Source organism: Mobula birostris, chromosome 7 (genome assembly GCF_030028105.1).
Source record: "Mobula birostris isolate sMobBir1 chromosome 7, sMobBir1.hap1, whole genome shotgun sequence".
NCBI lineage: Eukaryota > Metazoa > Chordata > Chondrichthyes > Myliobatiformes > Myliobatidae > Mobula > Mobula birostris.
In genome coordinates this window covers 70,996,319-71,020,447 of record NC_092376.1, presented here as the reverse complement: position 1 = coordinate 71,020,447, position 24,129 = coordinate 70,996,319, and the positions used below count along the sequence as shown (strand labels likewise).

Here is a 24,129-nt window from a genome sequence, read left to right as displayed (position 1 = left end):
ACCTGCCAGCTTGCACTCCTTCCCTTTCCCCTACCTTCTTACTTTGGCTTCCACTGCCTTCCTTTCCAGTCCCGATGAAGGGTTTTGGCCCAAAACGACGATTGCTTATTTATATCCATAGGTGCTGCCTGATCTGCAGATTTCTTCCAGAATGTTGTATTGTCACATCATACTATTGTGATCAAAGACTTGATGGCACCAGAGGCCTCTTCTGACGGAGGGCAGAGCAAAGTCATGATGGTGCTAAATGGCAACTCCTTTGCTAGCATCTTCGGAAACACCTCCATTTCTATCTTTGATATCTCTTTTTTTCCTTTTCCAGGTTGTTTTGAAGACCCTGACCTGGAGTCACACTCTGACTTCGGTTCTGTGTGGGAATGGGACCTGCTCTCAGGGCCTCACAACTGGCTGCTTTTTGATATCCCAAGGACGTGGCCTGGAAGACTAGAGCACCTTCAGGGTGCCGGATTGTCATGGCTCTGGAGACGGGATGATTCAAGGCCAGTGCCCCTGACTGTAGTGTCACAGGAGAACACAGACTATTGGAAGCAGTGGGCTAGCTGCTGGCTGTGTGCCCAGAGACCTGAGCTCTCTGGGCATGGAGCTCGGAAAAAGCGACACAACAGATTTTTAAAACCATAAGTCAGTGAGTTGTTTGTTATGTCTCCTCTCTCACTGTGAAACGAAGACACCTCTTCTTCCTTTATTAGTGAGAGAGAGAGAGAGAGAGAGCCTGTGGTATGCTGAATTACTGAGTGAATGAGTAGACTTTGGGGTACTGCAAGTCTGTATCTTTATTGATGCTTGCTGCAAGCTTGAGCGCTTGTTGGCGGGGGGGAGGGGGTTGCCGATGCTTTTTTTTGCTGGTGGGGGAGGGGGGTCATTGCCTTGCTGCTGCTTGTGCGTGGGAGGGGGGAGCTGGGGAGGGCTTCGGGGTTCTAACATTTAACTGTCATTCATTCTTTGGGGAGCTCCTCTGATTTCATGGATGTTTGCGAAGCAAATGAATTTCAGTATGTATATTGTATACATTTCTCTGACATTAAATGTACTCATTGAACCTATTGAACACCTTTGGTACTGTGTAGCAGGTCGATGTTATACTTTTATGTATATTTATCCTGTTTGATGCCTTCACCTTCTATTGGTCCGACTGATTTTAGGTGCCACAGACTTGTCATAGGCCACGGTTGCAGAACATCGCCTGAGTTATTCCAAGAGCAATCATTATCAGTCAAAAATAATGAAGGCATCATGATCATAACAAAAACAAGGATTGAGTATGGGGAAACATCTAGCTTTCAATAATGAAAATGTTTAGAGTAGCAGCCACTGTAACTTACCCAATAAATCTTTGGGCGAGTGTTGCTTGCATTTAGATAGGATGCTTTCTATGCTGCATCAATAAAAATTGGCAAGGATCAAAGGCAATGAGTCAAAATTCTTCAGATTTTTGGAGAAGTAAAGGAGCTGGTAAGCTTTTCTGGCTGTGGCATCAACATGCTTGGAATGGGACGGTCATGCTTATTCCTGGGAACTTGAACCTCTCATCTCTCTTGAATTCAGCATCATTGGTGTAAAAAGCACTAAGGTCAATGACCAGCTCTTTTGTTTTGCTGATAGTGAGGTAAAGTTGGTAGTGATGACACCTTGTCACTCAGCTTTCTGTCCCCTTCATGTACACTGACTCATCATTATTTGAGTTCTGGCCCACATCTGAAAAATTGGAGATGGGGTTAGGGCATAATCGAGCCACAGAGTCATGAGTGTATGGAGAGCTGTGGACGCAGCCTTGTCAAGGATAATCATAGCATGGCATGCCTATCCTTACTGATTGCATCTGGCTCAGGTGGTGTCCCTAGTCATGTCTTCCAGCTGCTGTGGGCATTTCCAGACATTTTTAACTTCTCCCTGTTTCAATCTTAGGTTCCTATCTGTTTTAAGAAGAACACTATTATTTCAGAAACTAAGAAAAACAAGGTAAGATGCCTCAATGACTACCACCTGATGTTTCTGACATCCACTGTTATGAAGTGCTTTGAGAGGCTGATCATGACACACATTAACTCAACATTCCCAGACAATTTAGACCCACTGCAGTTCGCCACTGAAGCAGGTCAATTCTGGATGTTATCTCTCTGGCTCTACTTGAGCATATAGACAGTAAAGACACCTATGTTAGACAACACACACAAAATGCTGGAGGAACTCAGCAGGCCAGGCAACATCTATGGAAAAAAAGTACAGTCGACGTTTTGGGCTGAAACCCTTCGGCAGGACTGGAGAAAAAAAGATGAGGAGTAGTTTTAAAAGGTGGGGGGAGGTGAGAGAGAAACGCAAGGTGAAAGGTGAAACTGGGAGGGGGAGGGATGAAGTAAAGAGCTGGGAAGTTGATTGGTGAAAGAGATCTCACCACCAAACACATCTTTCCCTCCCACCCACTTTCTGCTTTCCACTGGGATTGCTCCCTACGCGACTCCCTGGTTCATTCATCCCTCCCCACTGATCTCCCTCCTGGCACTTACCCTTGCAAGCAAAACAAGTGCTACACCTTCCCCTAAACCTCCTCCCTCACTGCCATTCAGGGCCCCAAACAGTCCTTCCAGGTGAGGCGACACTTCACCGGTGAGTCTGTTGGGGTCATATACTGTGTTCAGTGTTCCAGGTGTAGCCTCCAGTATATCGGTGAGACCCGACATAGATTGGGAGACCATTTTGCCGAACACCTATGCTCTGTCTGCTAGAAGAAGCGGGATCTCCCAGTGGCCACCCATTTTAATTCCACTTCCCATTCCCATTCCCATATGTCAATCCATGGCCTCCTCTACTGTCGTGATGAGGCCACACTCAAGTTGGAGAAACAACACCTTATATTCCTTCTGGGTAGCATCCAACCTGATGGCATGAACATCAATTTCTCAAACTTCTGGAAATAATCACCACCCACCCACCCCATCTTCACCATACCCCATTTCCACTTCCCTCTCTCACCTTATCTCCTTGCCCTCCCATTGCCTCCGTCTAGTGTTCCTTCTCCCTTTCTTTCTTCCATGGCAGTCTGTTCTCTCCTACTGGACACCCCCTTCTCCAGCCCTGTATCTCTTTCACCAATCAACTTCTCAGCTCTTTACTTCATCCCTCCCCCTCCCAGTTTCACCTATCACCTTGTGTTTCTCTCTCCCCTTCCTCACCTTTTAAATCCACTCCTCATCTTTTTTCTCCAGTCCTGCTGAAGATTCACAGCCCAAAATGTAGACTGTACTCTGTTCCATAGATGCTGCCTGGCCTGCTGAGTTCCTCTAGCATCTTGTGTCTGTTGCTTGGATTTCCAGAATCTGCAGATTTTCTCTTGTTTGTGACCTATGTTAGACTATTTTTTTATTGATTACAGCTCCACCTTCAATGCTATTATTCCTAGAAAGGTCATCTCCAGGCTTCTAGACCTGAGACTCAACACATCCCTTTACAACTGGAATAACACATACAAGATGCTGGAGGGACTCATTAGGTCAGGCAGCATCTATGGAAATGATAAACAAATCACATTTCAGGCAAGACCCTACTTCAATCCTGGAAGGAATGGGGAAGGAGCAAGAATAAGAAAGTGGGGGAAAGGGGAGGAATACAAACCAAAAGGTGACAGGTGAAGCTAGGCGGATGGGGGAGGGAGAAAGAAGTAAGAAGCTGGAAGGTGATAGGTGGAAATATAAAGGGGGAAGAAAAAGAAATATGATAGGAAAGAAGAATGGACCATGGGAAAAATGGAAGGAGAAGGAGTATGAGGGTGGATAAATTCCCAGGACCTGACAAGGCGTTTGCACGGTCTCTTTGGGAGGCTAGTGCAGAAATTGCAGAAGCCCTTGAAGAGATATTTAAAACATCTTTAGTCATGGTGAGGTGCAGGAGGATTGGATTATAGCTAGTGTTGTTCTGTTGTTTAAGAAAGGCTCTAAGAAATAAACTGCGAAATTATAGGCCAGTGAATCTGACATAGTGGATAAATTATTGGAAGTTATTCTAAGGGACTGAATAAATAAGTATTTGGATAAATGGGGACTGATTAGGGATCATCAGCATTGCTTTGTGCATGTAAGGTCAAGTCTACGCAATTTTGTAGAGGTTTTTTGAAGAAGTTGTCAGAAAAGTTGGTGAAGGTAAGGAAGTGGATGTTGTCTACATGGACAATAGCGATGCCTTTGACGAGATCACATATGAGATGTTGGTCAAGAAGGTTCAGTTGCTTGGCATTCAAGATGAGGTAGTAAATTGGATTAGACATTGGCTTCACAGAAGAAGCCAGAGAGTGGAAGTAGATGATGGCCTCTCTGACTAGAGTGTGACTACTGGCATATTGCAGGGATTGGTGCGGGTGCATTGTTGTTTTTCATCCATATTAGCAATCATAATGATAATGTAGTAACTGGATCAGTAAATTTACAGAAACACCGAGATTGGGGAGTAGTGAACAGCAAGGAAAACTATCAAAACTTGCAGCAGGATCTGGAAAAACTGGAAATAAGGGCTGAAAAATGGCAGCTGGAATTTAATACAGACAAGTGTTGTACTGTGGGAGGACCAACTAGGGTACATCTTACAGGGTGAGCAGTAGGGCACTGAGGAGTGTGGTAGAAGAGAGGGATCTGAGAATACAGATCCATAATTCCTTGGAAGTGGAGCCATGGGTAAATGGGGTCATAAAGAAAACTTATGGCATATTGGCCTTCATAAATCAAAGTACTGAGTACAGTAGCTGGAATGTTATGTTGAAGTTGTATAAAACCTTGGCAAGGCCTAATATAGTGTATTGTGTGCAGTTTTTCTCACCTACTAACAGGGAAGATGTCAATATGATAGAAAGAATGCAGAGAAAAGTTACAACAATGTTGCCAGGACTTGAGAATCTGAGTTATAGGGAAAGACTGAATAGTTTCAGATGTTATTTCCTTGGGCATAGGGGAATGAGAGAATATTTGATAGCAATAATCAAAATTATGAGGGATAGAGATAGGGTAAATGCAACCAGGATTATTTCACTGAGGCTGGGTGAGAGTAGAACTAGAGGTCATATGTTAGGGGTGAAAGCTGAAATGTTTAAGGGGAGCATGAGGGAGAGCTTCTTCACTCAGAAAGTGGTGAGAGTTTGGAATGAGCTGCCAGTGGAAGTGATGGATGTGGATTCAATTTCAGGGTTTAAGAGATATTTGGATAGGTACATGGATAGGAGGGGTATGGAGGATTATGACCTGGGTGGAGGTCAATGGGACTAGGCAGATTAATAGTTCAGCATGGACTAAATGGGCTGAAGGGCCTGTTTCTGTGCTGTAGATGGAATATGAGTTGTTGCTCCTCCAACCTGAGAGTGACCTCATCATGGCAGTAGAGGAAGCCATGGACCTATATACCAGAATGGGAATGGGGATTGGAATCTTGTTGTGGATGGAGTGAAGGTGTTTGACAAAGCAGTTCCCTAACCTACATCAGGTCTCATCATTGTAGAGAGGCCACATCAGGGACACTGGATGCAGCAGATGACCCCAACAGGTGAAGTATTGCCTCATCTGGAGTTACTGTGTGGGTTGAGGACGGAGGTGAATGGGCAGGAATAGCACTTCTTCTGCTTGTGGGAATAAGTGCCAGGAGGGAGATAAGTAGGTAGAGATGAATGCACAAGGGAGTCATGGAGGGAGCGATCCCTGCGGAAAGCAGAGAGTGGAGGGGAGGTGCATTTCCAACTCAATTTCTCTAACTTCTGGTAATTTCCCCCCTCCCCCTCCCCCTTATATTCCACACTCTGTCTCCCCTCTTAACTTTTTCCTTCTCCTCACCTGCCCATCACCTCCCCTCTGGTGCCCCTCTTCTTTCACTTTCTCCCATGGTCCACTCATGTCTCCTATCAGATTCCTTCATCCTCAGCCCTTAACCTATCACCTCCTAGCTCCTTACTTTGTCCCCCTGCCCCAGCCACCTGGCTTCACCTTTCACCTTCTAGCTTGTATTCTTTCTTCCCACTCTACCCCAACCTTCTTATCTGGCTTCTTCCCCCTTCCTTTCCATTTCTTATGAAGGGTGTCAGCCCAAAAGATCAACTGTTTATTCATTTCCATAGATGCTGCCTGACTTGTCAAGTCCCTTCAGCATTCAACACTGGATTTCAAGCATCTGCAGAATCTCCTGTGTTTATCCTTTGTGTTTGGATCCTTGAATTTCTGACTAACAGACTGGATTCATTCACCAGAAGCCTGATCTTACGTCGGCAATGGTGACTCTGTATTCATGTGTCTGGAAGCTGTCAGAGTGGGTGGTGACATTCTAATCCACTTCCCTTCAAAACATGCATAGAATGCATTGAGCTGATCAGGAAGGATGCACTGTTGTTTGCAATGCTGCCTGACTTTGTTGTGTAGCCAATTATAGCATGTAAGTCTAGCCTCAACTGGCAGCTAGTCTGAAACTTGATTTTGGACTGGTATTGTCTCTGAGCGTTCCTGATAGCTTTATGGAAGTTGCATCTCAATGTTTTATAAATGTCAGGCTCACCTGAATTGAACAGTGCAGTTTAGGATTGTCCCTTTTGGTACACAGTTCTTAACAACTGTTGAAAAAGTTTGTGATGCTCATCTAGATTAGCTGCTGAGTCTTTGAACATGGACCAGTCTACCAACTCAAAGCACTTATGTAGAATCTCACCTATTTCCTCAAACCAGCACTGTATGACTTTTCTGTACTGGACCCTCAGGGAAATATGCACGTGCTCCAATGTGGGCACGTTCGGTAACACTCTCCAGGGCTCTGCCATTCATTGTGTATATGCTGGCCTGGTGAGCTTCCAAACTGCATTACCTTGCAGATATTTGAGTTAAATTTCATCTGCCATTCTCTCGAGATCATATTATCACTTCAGAAAACCTTCAATGCTGCCCACTATGGCACGAAAATTGATGTCATTGGCAAATCTACTGATCTTGCGACCTACATTCACCTCCAAATCATAAAGGATCAAAGGTCAAGGACAGGTTTCTAAGCTGAAGAGCAACCTTCCACTGCCATCATTTGCTACCTTCACGGAGGAGATTTTGTAACCAATTTCCTAGCTGATCCTGGATTTCATGTTCCTTCACTCTTCTGTACCAGCATATCATGCTGGACCTTGTCATAGGCATAGCTGAAGTCCATGTAGCCAATGTCCAACACCCTGTCCTTGTCAGTCCTCTTGGTCACCTCTTCAAAATTCTCTATCAAATTTTAGAGACATGATCTCCTACGAGCAAAACCATGTGTCAAATCAGACTTTGCCTTTCGAAATGCAAATAAATCCTTCCAGCAACTTTCCCAGCACTAATGTAAGTCTTGTAAGGGACTATTCTGAAGTTATGAAATTATGGAAAGCATAATTATGGATTAACTAATGTAAGAACTGGTCTTCAGGAAATAAAATCTGTACGGAATTTAAATACCAGCTGATACTTTGTGGCTTCTGTGTGGGATATTATGATTTTCTTCCACTGAAACTACATAGGGGAAGATGAATAGGTGAATGTTACTGCTATCCCTGCCAGTTAAGCAGAGTTCACGATAGACCTGTTTTGTCACTTAACCTTGTATATTCATGTCATCTTTCAACACTCTAAGGAAAAAGACCTATTTTGGGTGCTTGGACTGTGGACTCAGAGGCTCTTGGAAGAGATACCAGTATTGAATATTCATATGGGGTCTTCTAGTTGTGATGTGCTACCAATGCAAATATTTAATTCTATAAAATTACCTGACTATATTCAAAATATTAGTGGTAAGTAGTGGATAATGGATATGGCCCAGTCCATCACAGGTAAAACCCTCCCCACCACAGAGCGCATCTAAAAGGATCACTGTCACAACATCCATCATCAAGGACCCCCACTATCCTGGTCATACTCTCTTCTCACTGCTGCCAAGAGGAAGAAGGTACAGAATCCTCAGGACTCACACCACTAGGTTCAGGAACAGTTATTACCCTTCAACCATCAGGCTCTTGAACCAGAGGGGAAACTTCGCATACCCCATGACTGAATTATTCTCACAACCTATCAGCTCACTTTCAAGGACTCCTCATCTCATCTTCTCAATACTTATTGCTTATTGATTTATTATCATTATTTATTTATTTTTTCTCTCACAGCTCAAGCTGGTAAGACCTGAGGTATGGGCATAATCAAACACACTCATTTCTCAACTGCCAGGAACTTTTAGACTATTCTATTGGTGTTTAGTATTGTGCCTTTCTGGAGATTTACATAAATATTGTTCTGTAGCCCTAATTATCTAATGCTATTGTGTAGTGACTTTGGGATGACACCAGTTGTAGATGTTTGTATTGAGATAATGTACACCCTGTTCATGTTTCATAGTCTTCCAATTTCCTCTTTTAATTCAGAATATATATGGTGTTTTTCACTTCTTGATTTCTGTATGTTATGAGTGTTCTTGCTTGTTTGTCCTGTATTATTATATCTGGACAGTTATTATGGATTGTCTAATCTGTAATAATAGATTGGTTGTAACATAATTTGTAAAACTCTAAAATTGGGTCAGTCTTGTATTTCTTGTAAGGTATGGTTTCTTTTCTGAGTTTGTATTTTAAAGCAAGATTTTGATGAATGATGTTTGCCACTTCATAGTGCCTGTGTAAGTAATCAGATTGAGTTAAACTGCTGCAGGATCCTGTAAGTAATTGGATTGTTTCTGGTTTCTCTTGGCATTTTCTAAATTTATCATCTTGAATTTGTTGGTCTTTTGTTATATATTTTCGATAATTTTTTGTGTTAACAACCTGCTCCTCTATTGCCACAAGGAACCCCTTCTGTGAAGAGGTCTCCAATTCTGAACCCGGCATTCGACACTTTCTTGTCAACATCTGGTCTGTTCAGATAATGGGGCTGTCGTCCATGGAGAATCGTGCTTTTCTATTGGTTAACTTTTTCTTTTATAGTGATAATGTCTTCATTTTTCTGGATTGTGCTTTCATTTAAGTTTAGTGGTGTGTATTGCTCATCAGAATTGCATATGCTTGTGGGGAATGTTAAATCCTATTTTAATTGAATGAAAATATATCCTTAGAAGTTTTATCAGACTGTTGTATAAATTTTTTATGTCTGTTATTCCTCTTCCTCCTTCTGTCCTAGGTGGTGTTAATCTAAGTGCATTTGACTGTACAGAGTGCTAAAATTTTGACATTTCAGTTCTTACTTTTCTTTATAATTTTTTGATAAGTTTTGGACCAAGATATTGTTCCAAAAATATGTTAACATGAGTATAGCGAATGTGTTTATTTCTTTTGTTATATTTTAACCATTGAGCTCCCTTTGCCAGATTTTCTTCAGCCTATTGAATTCCAGTTCTATTGAATTTTTGCTTTATGATCTGGTTTCTATGTTTGTTGATATCCCAGATACTTCTATGTTTCATATTCATCCATCAGTTGTATTGTATCCTGCTGCTCTGTTTTATATTTAATTCGCTCTATTGTACCTTTCTTTATGTTTAATGTTCTGCCTTAACTAGACCAAAGTTTCATGTTCATACTTTTTGAAAATAGTTCTACTATTTGAATTAATTGCTTTACTTTTATTGATGGAGTATGCAATTTTAAATCATCCATGTATAAAAGGTGTGTCAAGGTATAATTTGTTTGTTTCTGATTTGATACCCAATTTTCATCCGATTAAGTAACTTAGAGAATGGGTTTAAAGCTAGACAAAACCATAGCGGGCTTAGAGAGATGCCCTGGAAAATGCCTTCATTTATTTTGATAACAGTGGTTGTTCTTTTTTGGTCATTAATAGATAGGGTGATTACAATACTGTACTTCAATGCTTCATCAGATGTTAAAGGAATTTCACAAGTATTGGGTGTCATTTATATATATTAAGAACTTCTATTAATCATGACTGTGGGACAGAATCAAATACTTTTTGGTAGTAATATAACAGCATATCCATTGTAACTTCTGATGTTTACATTTCTTCAATTGTGTGTGTGCATTCTTTTTCCTCCCTAATTCAACTTGCCTTTTGATTGTGTGTCACCCTGTTTGACTAAATATTAGACCAAAAGTTCATCATCTCTGTGTTTGTTGGTAATTCTGTGCTAGGGTTGGTGACATCTTGGTGTGTCGAATTTAGCATGTCCCATATAAACCTTTTTCATTGTTTCTGAACAGATAATTCTGTTTCCTCATCTGCTGCGTTTCATGTATTTATTTAGTCTGGCTTTGTATGCACCAAACTTTTTTTGACTATTATCATTAGTATTGTTTCTTTTTACTCTTTCTTTCTGTATTTCCACAGTTTGTTGTTTTGCATATTGATTTCCATCTGTCCTGTTGGGAGCAGTCTTCTATTGATCTTATAGTGTTTCTTGTATTTACTGTGATTGCCTGCACGAAAATGAATCTTAGGGTTCTATAAGATGGCATATATGTACTTTGATAATAACATTACTTTGAAATTTGATTATAGCTATTGAAACTGTACCTAATTGTTCATTTTAATTTACTGTTAATTGTTTATTATTATTTTGTGTTGAAGAAGTATAAAATATTGTGTCAGGAGAGTGAGATTCTCTTAGATTCTCTGACTTAGACTCTCTCTCCTGGAGGTTTGTTGTGTGAATAAAGATTTTTATATTTCCCAGTTACAGCTCTGTGCGGTTTAGTCTTAGTCCAGCACAGCAAAGCTCACGGGCCTATTGTCCCCTTAATTGTCATTGCAGCCCTTCTTAAATAAAGGCACAACATGAGCCAATACCCAATCTTATGGCACCTCACTGGCACAGCAATCCCATATCATAGACTGCATCTGGTCAGACCCTGGGGAGTTACCCATACTATGTACTTCAAGACTGCCAATACTGCCCCCTCTATATAAAGGAACAAAGCTATATTGACAAATGTAATCAAACTTTACATTTCTGAAGATTCTAACCCTCCAAATCCCTTCAAGTAACTTTACACCACTGATATGTCCTTATTAAGGCATCCATTAGTCTTGCGAGACTATGGATCTGCGCCTGGAAAGTCTTCGCTCTCCAGGGTGCAGGCCTGGGCAAGTCTCCCCTCTCCACAACACTGATGTTGTCCAAGGGAAGGGCATTAGGACCCATACAGCTTGGCACCACTGTCGTCGCAGAGCACTGTGCGATTAAGTGCCTTGCTTAAAGACACAACATGCTGCCTCAGCTGGGGCTCGAACTCACGACCTTCAGATCACTAGTCGAATGCCTTAACCACTTGGCCATGTGCCCACACATGTCCATATTGCCTTCTTAAATGAAGGCACAATAAGTACCACAGAACAGGCATATTGTCATCAGAGTTACAAACATTGATAATTGATATTAATTGTAATTTGTAGTATTTTATGTATTGCACAGTACCGCTGCCACAAAATAATAAAATTCATTGCATACATATGGCAATGATATTAAACCTGATTCTAAAAGTGACTTTTTTATAGAGTTATAGAGTTATACCGCAAAGAAGTAAACCATTTGGCCCAACTGGTCCATGCTAGCCATGACTGCAATCTAATCTTGTCCCATTTGCCATTGTTTGATCCATATCCCCCGAAAGCTTTCCTATCTGACGCTCTGCTCTGCAAGTGTCTTAAAGTATGGTTTATGTCCTATATCTACTTCAGCACTTCCATTGTCAACTCATTCCATATCCAGACCAAAATCAAGGTCAAAATTGTGCCCCTTGGGTTCACATGAAATCTCTGCACCCTCAACTTGAACCCATGTCCTTGAGTTCCTGATTTCTGAACACTCGGGAAAAGACTGTGTGCATTCACCCTAACTACGGTCCTCGTGAATTTACACATCTCCACAGGATCACCCTTCATTTTCCTGTCTTACAAGGAAAAAAGGTCCCAGTTTGTTCAACCTATACCTCAAACACATGAGTCCTGAGAACATACTGGTAAATCTTCTCTGCATTTTTTCCAATTTAATTCCATTATTCCTTCAGCAGGGTGACTAAAATTGAACACAATACCCATGTGCAGCCTCACCAACGTTGAAACATAATGTCACAAACTTTGTATTCAGTGACTTACTGATGAATACCAGCGGGCCAAATTCCTTTCAGTCTACCAGTGATCTTACTTTAAGCTGGGCAACAGCTTCTTCCCCAAGACTGTGAGACTTCTGAACACTTCTATAAATGTACCGTGGAGGGCATTCTGACAAGCTGCATCACTCTCTGTTATGGAGGGGGGGGTGGGATGTAGGGGGCTACTGCACAGGACTGAAAGAAGCTGCAGAGGGTTGTAAATTTAGTTGGCTCCATCTTGGGTACTAGATGACAAAGTACTCAGGACATCTTCAAGGAGCGGTGTCTCAGAAAGACAAGGTCAGTTTGGAAACTTCTCAGTTCTCTTGAGATGTTGGCTTTCAGGACGATTGCCGGTTTCGCCCTCCGTAAGTGTCCGCACATTTCAGTTTCCATGGTGCTTATGCTTTTGTTTCAGACCAAAGTTTGGAGATCCCCCTGGACATGGTAACCCAGTCAGGAGTACGGAGGCAGGGTGTTTTTAGGGCAACGTTTAAGACCATCAGACCACAAGATATAGGAACAGAAGTTGGTCATTTGGCCCATTCAGTCTGCTCTGCCATTCAATCATAGGCTGATCCGATGCTTCCAGTCATCCCCACTGCCCTGCTTTCTCCCCATACCCTTTGATGCCCTGGCTAATCAAGAACCTATCTATCTCTGCCTTAAATACACCCAATGACTTGGCCTCCACAGCCGCTCATGGCAACAAATTCCACAGACTTACCACCTTGTGACTGAAGTAATTTCTCTACATCTCAATTCTAAAAGGACATCCTTCAATCCTGAAGTCATGGCCTCTTGTCCTAGAATCCCTAACATGGGAAATAACTTCGCCATATCTAATCTGTTCAGACTTTTTAACATTCGGAATGTTTCTATGAGCTCCCCCCTCATTCTCCTGAACTCCAGGAAATGCCAGACATTCCTCATATGGTAACCCTTTGGGATATCAAATACCATCCAAGGAGAAACGGGACTTGTCCATGAATTTACCTTTATTTTGCACCAGACACCTGGATTTCTCTGGTTAGTGCAATCACTTCATAGTGCCAGCGATCATCGATGTGGGTTCAAATCCCAAAACTGTCTGTAAGTAATTTGTATGCTCTTCCTGTGACCATGCACATTTCCTCCAGGTGCTCTGGTTTCCTCCCACATTCCAAACACAGACAGGTTAGGGTTAGTAAATTGAGAGCATGCTAAGTTGGTGCTGGAAGCATAGTGAAGCTTCTGGAAAAGTTGTGCAAAAAACAGAAATAATATATGTTAAAGAAAGTGAGGTAGTGTTCACGGGTTCAATGTCCATTTAGGAATCAGATGGCAGAGGGAAAGAAGCTGTTCCTGAATCACTGAGTGTGTGCCTTCAGGCTTCTGTATCACCTACCTGATGGTAACAGTGAGAAAAGGGCATGCCCTGGGTGCTGGAGGTCCTTAATGATGGACGCTGCCTTCTCTCTGAAACACAATTGGCCGAGGAAGGGCAATTGAAGGAGCAGAAGGGTGGATATACCATTTTCTGGAAGGGGATATCAGCAGCTTAACCCAGAATCCACGGAGCTTGATCACCATAAGGAACAGCATCATCAATCGCCTCTCTGAATTGCCATTTGGCATCAATGAATTCCTCATGACCATGCACCTTCAGCTTGCTAACAACCAAATGGCTACAGCTGTGAGTGCCTATGCTCCAACCCTAGACTCTCGACCCACCAAATGATGTGAAGGAGAACTTTTATGCTGACTGAGTCTGCATGCTATTAGATATTCCCAAGGAAGATAAACTCATTCTTCTCAGAGATTTCAATGCTTGAGTTGGCAGGGACAGTGACTCCTGGAAAGGCACATTTGGGAAGGAAGGTGTTGGCAACATCAGCTCCAGTGTAGTTTCTGACTCTCCAAGTGTGCTGCTGACTCTAGTGATATCAGGGTTTCTTTGTTGCCACCATTGTGGCCTAAACCCCCTTCACTCCAAAGATGGACAAAGGCTGCTGAAGGACAATGATGCCATCAGTTCTCGATGGCAGGAACATTTTCAGGAGCTACCTAACCGTGACACCACTGTTTACATTGAAGTCATCAGCCAGATTCCACATTGACCCACGAAGAAAGATATGAATAAGCCTCCTAATATCAAAGAGGTGCAGACGGCTTGCAAGACATTGGCGGACAACAAGGCACACTGGGCCTGATGGAATTCCAACAGAAATCCTCAAGGAAGGTGGCAGGGAACTTTTAAATCACATTCATCATCTGCTTGTTAAGATCTGGGACCAGGAGAAGATTCCAGATGAATTCAAAGTTGCCCTGATTGTCACATTCTTCAAAAAGGATGACAAAGCTAACTGCAGAAACTTGGCTTTACTTACAGAATCTTTCTGCCCAATTACATTCTTCTACTCAATGGCACTCTTCCATCATCCATGAGCACGTGACCCACACCCCGGGCTTTCTTCATCGTTCTGCACCTGCTTTTTGCTGCCCATTCCTTGATCCTCAATTTCACCTCACTTTCTCTTCTCTGACAATTGTATTGTCTTTACTTTCATTTTTCACTCTTCCCTCTGCAACAATTCCTTCATTGTTGCTTTTATCTCTCACATTATTATCCCAGATATCCCAGTTTTTGCCTTGGATTATCTTTGGGCCAGCCAAGGTTCTTGAGAGCTGGCTCGGGACCTGGCTTTCCATCTGGCCGTTCCTGTGAACTAATTCCATGTTTCTTTCTTTTGTCTCCCTCTTCCATATTATCTGACTCAATATTGTGGCTCTCAGGTTCCCTATCCATATTTCCTGTCCCTAGCTCTGAATAACCCATCTGCGAACCCAGACTAGTTTCGCCTGGATTCAGATTTCCCATTTTATGTTCCAACTCTCTAAACCCTCTAACCTAGGATCTGTGCTTCCAGGCACCAGATGCTCCGTCTCAATTATGACTGACTGACTAGATCATCTCCAGTTTTCTGCCTCTACTCACTCAACATTTGGCACCATTCCCCAGACTTCCTGTTGGGCTGTGTCTGCTCCAAGTTCAGCTGCTCCTGTGAAGGGGCCCTTCCTGACATTCTTCCTGTGGCCCCACAGGCTGAAGGTGATGGCAGCCCCACCAGCTGACAGGGGAGGAGTAATGGCACTGAGAGTTTGCAGTGGTTCATCAGGCTGTTCCAAGGGAATACAGTTAGAATTCCAAACAATACCCAGGAGACAAAGTGAAAAGATACACCCTGCTTCAGCAAAGAAGAGCAAGGACTCTGTCAGCTGATAGCTCCTGTCCTGCATTTACTTAAGTGACATATTTTAAATGATTTTATATGGTCTGAGGGCTCTGACTTTGTTTTCATTGCAGTGCTATAGTGAAAGTGTCAGTGGTAGGTAAATATGATGGCAAAAATGCCATCAGCCTAGATGGCCAAAGCCACTCTGATCGCCAGTACTATTGTACCTCCTGTGTAGTAAACTAATTCCAATGTTTTAACACAAACTGATGCCATTTCTAATTTGGTTATTACCGTTTGTATTTGTTTTCTACACATTATGGACCCTCACAAAGTTTGAAGATAGTTGAGTCAAAACACAATTTATACCACAGATGGTAATAATTTTTCTGCTATATTAAGGCTCACAGAAATTTCTAATCCTCTTCCAACTTTATTCCTTTCAAGGACTGTATCAACCAGAGATACTTGTTTCATTGGGCACTTAATAAGAACTTGACAAGGTGGATGGAGTGGATTTGTGCATCAGCAATTTCCTTGAAAAACCCGAGACGCATGGAGAGAATTTTGACAATTATTTAAACTGAGCCCTGACATTCTGATCCTTTAAGGTAATTGAAATTTATTTTCTCCAAGTGATGTCTCATTTGGTTGAAGACAGACACATACTTTAAGGTATATACCAATTATTTAAATATACCGGGTATTTAAAGTATATATTTCTAAGTCAGATTTCAAATTTTCATTGCAGAACATATCAATTTTTTTGTGTAACTATATTACTTATTTGAGCTGGGTCTGACTCATCAACAGCACTTACATGGGCCAATGTATTAGTGTATATGCAGTCTTACACTTCCAACAGTCAGACTCTGACGAAGGCTGCAGAAAGGTTTTGGCACTGAGTAGGCCTCAGACAATGAGAAGTCCTTGCAGTGTGAATGCTGAGATGGTGACCCCAGCTCCTCAAACAAGGGCTAAAGCCAGGAGCTAATCATTGTCACTCTTAACATTTGACTGTGTAATTTATAAGTTTTTAATATGTTTAACATTGAAGTCATTTGGGAAGTATTACAGTGGTGTAAATACTTCATTAGAATACCATAAAATAAAGAGATAATATAATTAATTAAAACACAGCACTTATTTGTTGGCGTGTGGCCAAGTAGTTAAGGCGTCGGTCTAGTGATTTGAAGATCGCTAGTTCGAGCCTTGGCTGAGGCAGCGTGTTGTGTCCTTGAGCAAGGCACTTAACCACACATTGCTCTGCGACGACACTGGTGCCAAGCTGTTTGGGTCCTAATGCCCTTCCCTTGGACAACATCGGTGGCATGGAGAGGGGAGACTTGCAGCATGGGCAACTGCTGGTCTTCCATACAACCTTGCCCAGGCCTGCACCCTGGAAACCTTCCAAGGCACAAATCCATGGTTTCATGAGACTAACGGATGCCTATAAGAATATATAGGATAAAGAGAAAGCAGAAAGAATGATGTAAAATACAAAGGAATAATTTTAAATGTTAAAATAAAAAAGTAAAACATACATTATTTCATCTTAACCTCCAGGCCTGGGATTGAAGAGGTGGATTCTTCATCAAACACCTCCCGTAAAAGGCCGAGAATTGCCCAAAGTAATGAAGTGCCAATATCTGTCACTCAGCATGGCTCAGTCATCGTAAGTCCCAGACTTAGCTGCTAGGTGGCTGAATGTCCTCGATTCCCTTTCATCAGAGCCAGCACTATTTCAGAGATATTATCAAACATGTGACAGTATTTTATTTAACCATTTTATTTTTGGTAAAATATTTTCAATAAAGCCATGTTTTAAATACAGCACAGTATGTCATATTTTAATAGCTAGTACAATGTGACAAGTTTTCCATCTGCTAGAAAATGACAACTGTGATGTAATAACAATGGTGGCAGAATTTTTTATGGTACAGTACACTTAACACAGCAGCTGGATTTGGTCAGCAATGAAAGTTACATTGGAACATCTTGCAACAGTAGCAGTTTGGTACTAGCCAATATATAGATCAATCAAATCAGTATTCTCAAATTCAATGAATCCACTAGTGTTCTAAATGAAAGCCCAAGAAAACTCCAACTCTTTCAGGGAATGCTTATCCAATTTTTGCTCTATGAACATTGTCCTCAGTGTATCAAGTTCTGTTGATGATGGAGAAATCCAGTGAATTTTAAAACTCAAGATCATGTCAGTACATGATTTACTGGTATTGTACAACAGCATATATTTTTTTTAATCTACATCCCTTACATGCAATGTTTCATCACAGAAGAACTTAAGGAAGCTCTAGTGTACACAACTGCATGCGGACAATTTATCAATTACGTAACCTTTAAAAGCCTTAACACAACAGCAACGTGAAAATGGGTATTTGCACAAAGGAACATTTGAAAAGATATGGAGTTCAGTTAGAGCTTCTGTTTCTGAGTGAGGAGGAATTTAGAACTTGCGGGCATTCTCTGTTGGTGCTGAAACCATGGCAACACTTGCGGGCTACCCTCAGCGCAATCTTCAGACTGTGTTTGCCGTTGAATCAAAATGATGGGTCTTACTGAATGCTTCGATGTACACGTGACAAACAGGCAGGCTGGGCGTTCAGGCAGTGGAATGCTCCTGCTGTGAGATACGAGATTTCAGGGTACCTGACGGTCTCCCTGATGACTACGCCTGTGAGAAGTGCATCCAACTGACAAGGTCAAGGTTCTGCCGCTGGAGCTGGATGCACTCAGGACCCTCTGAGAGGCTGAAAACTTTTACTGAGGTGCTCACACCCAGAGTGCAGGGTTCAGATAATAGATGGGTGACCACCAGGAGAAGTAAGGGGAGTAAGCAGTCAGGGCAGGTTTCCCCTGCGGCCATTCCCCTCAGCAACAAGTATACCCCTGAGGATATTGCCGGTGAGGGGGGGAATCTAACAGGGCACAGCTGCAGCAGCCAGGCCAGTGACACTGTGGGAGGTTCTGAGGCTCAGACGGGAAGGATAAAGTCAGGCAGAGCGATCGAGTTAGGGGAATAGACAGTTAGGGGGATGGACTGCAGACTCGGTGGCCGGTAAAGAGAAGCCAGGATGGTGTATTGCTTCCCTGGTGCTGGGGTCCAGGATGTCTCAGAGCGGCTCCAGACGATTCTCAAGAGGGAAGAGGAACCGCCAGAGGTTGTGGTGCACATTGCCACCATTGACAGAGGTAGAAAGGGGTAAGGGTTCTCCATGGTGAGTATGGGGTGCTAAGGAAGAGACTGAAGCACAGGACCTCCAAGGTAGCAATCTCTAGATTATTCCCAGTACCACGGTATGGTCAGGACAGAAATAGGATGATAGGACAGATGAATAAGTGGCTGAGGGAGTGGTGAGGAGGGCAGGACTTCAGAGTTCTGGATCATTAGGGAAGGTATGACCAATACAAAAAGGACAGGTTACAGCTGAACCTGAGCGGTACCAATATCCTTGCAGACAGGTTTGCTGGAGCTGTTGGGGATGGTTTAAACTAATTTGGCAGGGAGCTGGGAACTGGAGTGATAGGACTGATGGTGGGGCAGTTGGTTTACTACTAGATACAGTATGTAGCGTGTCCTTGAGGAAAGACAGGCAGATGATTGGGAAAAATTGCAGTCAGTGGGATGAGTTGAAGTGTACCAAGGGACAAGATCCAAAAGGATGATGAATACAGGACAGAAAGTTGTGCACTTGAATGCACATGGTATACAGAATAAGGCAGATGATAATGTAGTGCAGTTAGAGATTGGCAGGTATGATAGTGTGGGAATCATTAAGTCGTGGCTGAAAGAAGATCATAGGAGTTTAACCTCAAAGGATATATTTGTATGAAAAGGTCAGGCATGTAGGTAGAGGGAGTGAGGTGGGTCTGTTGGTAAAAAAATGAGATTAAATCATTAGAAATAGGTGACATAGGATTGGAAGATTTAGAATCCTTGTGGGTAGAGTTAAGAAACTGCAAGGGTAAAAAGACCCTGACGGGAGTCATATACAGGCTTCCAAACAGTAGCCAGGATGTGGGCCGTAAATTATAATGGGGGATAGAAAAAGCAGGTAATAGGGCAATGCTATGATAGTCAAGGAGGATTTCAATATGCAAGTAGATTGGGAAAATCAGGCTGATGCTGGATCCCAAGAGAGGGAATTTGTGGAATGCTTGCAAGAAGGCTTTTTAAAGCAGGTTGTGGTTGAGCCCACTAGGGAAAAGGCAATTCTAGATTGGGTGTTGTGTAATGAACTGGTTTTTATTAAGTAGTTTAAAGTAAAGGGACTGTTAGGAAGCAGTGATCATAATATGATAAAATTCACCCTGCAGTTCGAAAGAGAAGATAAAGTCGAATGTATCAGCATTACTATGGAATAAAGGAAAATTACAGAGGAATGAGAAAGGAGCTGGCCAAAGTTGATTGGAAGGTGACATGAGCAGGGATGTTGGCAGAACAGCAATGGCTGGAGCTTCTGGAAGCAATTCAGAAGGCGCGAGATAGATACATTCCAAAGATGATGAAGTATCCTAAAGGGAGCATGAGGTAGCCATGGCTGACAAGGGAAGTAAATGACAGCATAAAAGAAAAGAACAGGGCATAAAATATAGCAAAAATTAGTGGGAAGTTAGAGGATTGGGAAGCTTTTAAAAATCAACATAAAAAAATAAAAATAGCCAAAAGGAGTGAAAAGTTGAAATATGAAGTAAGCAAGCCAATAATATAAAAGAGGATACCAAAGAGTAAAAGAGAGGCAAGAGTTGATATTGGACCACTGGAATATGATGCTGGATAGATAGTAATGGGGGAGAAAGAAAATACTTAATAAGTATTTTGCATCAGTCTTCACTGTAAAAGATTGTAGTAGGATAGCAGAAATTCAAGAATGTCAAGAGTAAGTTTTGTCACTATTTCTAAGGAGAAGGTCCTTGAGAAGCTAAAAGATATGAAGGAAGATAAGTCATGTGGACCAGATGAACTACACCCCAGGATTCTAAAAGAAATAACTGAAGAGATTGTGGAGGTATTAGTAATGATCTTTCAAGAATCACTAGGTTCTAGAACGGTTCTGGAGGACTGGAAAATTGCAAATGTCTTTCCACTCTTCAAGAACAGAGGAAGGCAGAAGAAAGAAAATTATAGGCCAGTTAACCTGACCTCAACGCTTGGGAAGATGTTGGAATTGATTGTTAAGGATGAGGTTTCGTGGCACACGATAAAGTAGGCCAAAGCATGGCTTCCTTAAGGGAAAACCTTGCCTGACAAATCTTTTTGAATTCTTTGAGGAAATGACTTACAGGATAGACAAAAGGGAGTCAGTGGATGTTGTTTACTTGGATTTCCATCAGGCTTTCATGAGGTGTTACACATTAGGCTGCTTAACCAGTTAAGAGCCCATGGTATCACAGGAAAGGTGCTAGCATGGATGGAAGGCTGGTTGACTGCCAGAAGTCAAAGAGTGGGAATAAGGGGGCCTTTTCAGGTTGTCTGTTAGTGACTAGTGGTGTTCCGCAGGGGTCAGTATTGGGACAGTTTCTTTTCACATTGTTTGTCAATGATATGGATAATGGAATTGATGGGCTTTGTGGCCAAGTTTCAGATGACAGAAAGATAGGCGGAAGGGCAGGTAGAGTTGAGGAAGCAGGGATCCTGCAGAAGGACTGAGACAGATTGAGAGAATAGGCAAAGAAGTGGCAGATGGAAATAGTGTAGGGAAGTGTATGGCTATGTACTTAGGTAGAAAGAATAAAGGCTTAGACTATTTTCTAAAAAGGGACAATTTTCAAAATCAGACATGCAAAGGGACTTGGGGTTCCCCATGAAGAATTCCCTAAAGAATAACTTGCTGATTGAGTTGATGGTAAGGAAAGCGAAGTCAACGATTAGGATTTATTTCAAGAGGACCAGAATAAAAGCACAAGGAAGCAATGCTGAAGTTTTATGAGGCATTGGTCAGACTGCACTTGGAGTATTGTGAGTAGTTTTGGGATCTTATCTAAGAAAAGCTGTGCTTGGAGAGGATCCAGATGAGGTTCATAAGAATGATCCTGGGAATGAATGGTTTAATGCATGAGGAGCATTTAATGGCTCTGGGCCTGTACTCGAATTTAGAAGAATGAAGAGGGATCTCATTGAAACCTATCGAATATTGAAAGGCTGAGATAGAGTGGATGTTTCCTCTAGTGGGTGAGTCTAGGACCAGAGGGAAGAGACTCAGAATAGAGGGACATTCTGAGGAGCAATTTCTCTAGCCAGAGTGGAGAATCTGTGGAATTCATTGCTATGGACGACTGTGGAGACCAAGTCACTGAGTTTATTTAAAGCAGAGGTTGATAGGTTCTTGATTACTCATGGTCTCAAAGGTTACAGGGAGAAGGCAGAAGGATGGTGTTGAGAGGGATAGTAACTCAGCCATGATGGAATGGCGGAGCAGACTCAATGGGCCAAATGGCCTAATTCTGCTCCTATTTCTTATGGTCTTATAATTATAAATTTTGGGTTTGAATAATCCCAGGCATTCATCAACTTCACTGTTTAAATTCCACAGACACTGTTACTAAATGTGCAAGTATATGGTTTATACAGTACAATATTTCAACATAAAAAGTGTTGGAGTAAATATATATTATGCTATTGTGTCCATTAAGCTGAGAAATATTTTGGCTGGATTGTGGGAAAGTTTGAATGGCCAGTGTATAGATTTTATTGTTTATTTATTGAAATATAATGAGCCATCTAACTTTAGTAGGTAATTGTCATGCCATGCAGCTATTGTAAGAACCTCCATTCATCGCTTCAGTAAACAGCAGTAGAAATATAACTGTCTCACGGTACTTTCACCAAAAATATACAGTGAAAGAATACATTTTTTTCATCAAAAGATAGAACTTCTAAGAAATAACCTATAACTGCAGTCCCTTGATTTTGCAAAGTGATTGGTTTAACCTATTCATTATTATTCATTGCAGGGGATGGCTTAGTCTTCAGTGCTTCAGTTCCTCCTCTTGATTTGAAACAAAAGGCGTGGTGTCCTCAAGGACATTATGATTCTTTTATATTCCTTTCTGAAGTTTTGGTTCATCAGACCATATATAATTGCATTAAGGCAACTGTTAAAGTACGCCATGAAGTAACTGAAGACAAACAATCATTCTGGAATCTTTGGTGCAATCTTCTGTGGATTAATAGCCACGGCCAGACCAATGAAGTTTAGGGGTGCCCAGCAAAATGCAAATAACACAAATACTACAAACATAGTCAGAAAGTTTCTGAAGTCACTCTGCTTCAGTTTTGTTCGTATGTCTGTTTTCACACGCCTTCTTACTTGGATAACCAAAATCCAGATTTGCAAGTAACAGAATGACACAACTGTGATAGGAACTAGGAAATGAACAATTACCACAGCAATGGTATAAGAAGAACTAACTGTCTGAGCAAATGTACAGGAATAGACTCATGCATCGTATTGTAAAGATCCAACAAAGAAATTTGGTATAATTGCAAGTACAGTTAATGTCCAAATCAGAAACACAAAGATCATTGTGTTTCTAAAGCTATATAATTTGTCATAAGTCAGACTGTGACAGATGTAGCAATATCTGTTTATTGCAATCGCCATGATGTTGAAAATTGACCCTATTACACTTAGACCCATCAGAAAGCCACTCAATTTACAGTGAATGTCACCAAGGAACCATCCATTGTGAAAAATTGCCAACAGCACTAGTGGATATGGATACACGGCCACGACAAGGTCAGCAAATGCCAAGCTTACAACAAACACATTACCTGCAAAAGAATAAGAGACATATCTATTAAATTAAATTCAAGCAACATCTATCCCTAATAGACTGGTGCTTACAATAATTTTAAACTGAAACGTATTCTGACTACACCCTCAAGTATGCATTTTACATGATTGTATATTCTGAATAGGCACCAGCAGCAATTTTGATATGGTAGGAGAAACAGCCAGGAATGAGTTATTAATCTATGTTAGCAACCCATAATTCTCCTTTCAGATCAAATCGAAAGACAGAAAAGGATTCTGTTCAATACAGGCAATTTTTAACACCTCAATTAAGATTACAATGTGTCATAATGATGATACAACCATGAACAAAACCATCTGGCAAAAGGAAAATAGGAGAGTTCAGAATATAGAAACAGCACGAAGAGATGGAGTCATCTCATCAAAATCTAACAAAAACTTAACTATACCACTGTCTTTAAATGGGAATTCAAATCAGTAGCTAGTGGGTCAGGGAAATTATGCAGTTATAAATTGAACTGGGGTTTGATCTGACCGAATAAATATGAATTCCAAAAGTATATCCACAATAGTTTGATTTGTATTTATCATTTATAATAATACCTTAAATATGTGAAAATTCTGTAAACCACTTTAATGTAATTCAACTAATTCACACAAAACCAGATAATCAATAGAAACATTTGGAAATGATATGACAGATGTTTAACAAATGCAATGTTATTTTTAATTATGTATCCAAATTATCTACAATTGCTCATTATTTATCTATGTGAACAATGTGTTTGGATGTCTTTAATTTAAAAGCAACTGAATAAACAGGTCTTAGAATATTTGAATGTTACTTGGGCCCAGTACATCATACAATGAATTAATTCCTTGAATACTGACTTGATAGGTTTATAAATCAAAGTGGAAAATACACTTATTTAAATTCCTTCAAGCCTTCACTATGCATAGCACTACAAACGTTTGAGTCAGTGGTTAGAAAATTGCATGCAGCACATTGTCACATTTTCAGATGAGCTCTCAAACAGCTGAGACATTATGA

The 24,129-nt window shown here is 41.4% G+C and overlaps 1 pseudogene; it reads right to left on the bottom strand.

Moving 5' to 3' along the window:
- Nucleotides 1-22,252: 22,252 nt before the first annotated feature.
- The window catches only part of LOC140200930 (melatonin receptor type 1B-like), a 107,684-nt pseudogene continuing 105,807 nt past the window's right edge, over nt 22,253-24,129 (bottom strand).